This window comes from Pteropus vampyrus, unplaced genomic scaffold, assembly GCF_000151845.1.
Source record: "Pteropus vampyrus isolate Shadow unplaced genomic scaffold, Pvam_2.0 Scaffold67, whole genome shotgun sequence".
Lineage (NCBI taxonomy): Eukaryota > Metazoa > Chordata > Mammalia > Chiroptera > Pteropodidae > Pteropus > Pteropus vampyrus.
This window is the reverse complement of record NW_011888848.1, coordinates 5,376,398-5,377,966: the sequence shown is the minus strand read 5'-3', so window position 1 is coordinate 5,377,966 and position 1,569 is coordinate 5,376,398.

The following is a 1,569-nucleotide window of genomic DNA, read 5'->3' as shown; positions in this document are numbered from 1 at the left end:
CACCCAGCCATTGCAGCTTCAGAATTGGCTGTGTGTGGGAAGGGTTTAACATAGGCAAGATGGTGCCCATCTGTAGACTACCCCGGAGGGGGCCCAAAAAAGGAACAATGGACGCTGTCCCTCAGCCTTTACCCTGGTGCCATACAACTCAGTCTTTCTCTGTATGTCTCTTGCGTCTCCTAAGCTACTGACCTTCTGCAGGCGCCCAGGGTGAGTGTCTGTGAGTAAGTCTGTGTGCGGGCCCTTTAAGGGGGACATCTGGGTTTTCAGGTTTGTTCCATCTCACCCAGACGGCCAGAATTCCCACTGGTTTTTACAGATTTTGTGGGAACTCTTCTTTCCTGAACTGGAACCCTGAGCTGGGGAGTCCATGTGTGGGGCTATGGCTCCTCATTCCTTCAGTGCGACCTCTGAAGCCGTTCTCTCCCTCCTAGTGCTCAGCCACCACGTGTGGGTGTGGGGCCAGCCCGCTTTGCATCTCTGCCCCTCCCACAAGTCTTGATGTGGGTTTTACTTTATATCCTCAGATGTACGTGTTATGATCAGCTAGACTTCAGGTAGTTCTCCAAGTTGATTGTTTTTTAATTTGGTTGTAATTTGAATGCAGTCCTGGGAGGAGGTGCACCCTGCTTTTATCCAGCCTGCCATCTTGACTGAAACCTTAGAACATTTGTTTTTTTTTAAGATTTTCTTCGTGTTCATGGAATACAGATGCTTATTTATTTATTCATTTGCTCATTCATTCATTCATTCATTTAGAGTACAAAGCTACTTTATTTGGACAAAGTTTGCCACATACACAGAAAAGCTTAATATGCATTTCCAGCCAGCCCAGTCCTAAGCATTTGGTAATTATAACAAAAGGTTCGGAAACTCTTACTGGAGAAATGGATCCTGTTTACAATATTTTCACATGTGGAAAACAAGCACATCTAGCAACTTCTTATAGGAATCTTTTAAAAAAAGTTATGCAGATTTCAAATGTTTATTTAATATGAACTAGCTTAGTGTCTTGGATATTCTAACATTTTGGTATCCAGGCTGCTTCTTGCTCTCAAAAATCACCCAAAAGAAATCTTTGGTCAAATTATCCCCATTCTTGGTTCTGAAAATGTGGTCAACATTTGTTTTTCTTATCAAATCATGTCAACATCACGCTTTCTTATTTTTCTTTCTCAAAATCCAGTTTATCTATTTGGTTGAAGGCACTTATTATAATACTTTATTATCATTCTCCTCTAGTAAAGTTGCTCTCAAAGTGTTGTCTGTAGACCTCTGAGAGTCCCTGAGCCCTTTTCAGGAGGTCTGTGAGGTCAAAATTATTTTCATAATAATTTTTTTGGCCTTTTTTGTTGTGTTAACATTTGCACCAATAGTGAAAAAGCAAGGGTAGATGAATCTTTTGGAGTTTAGCAGGAATTAAGTCATGACGGACTCGTAATAAGAATTCAAGACAACACTAAAATAAAAAACAGGTTCATTTAAGAATATCCTTCTACTGCATATCAAAGTATTATGTTTGTCTTAGGGAAAAAAATTTTAATTGACTTGCAAGCTGAGGCCTCTAGG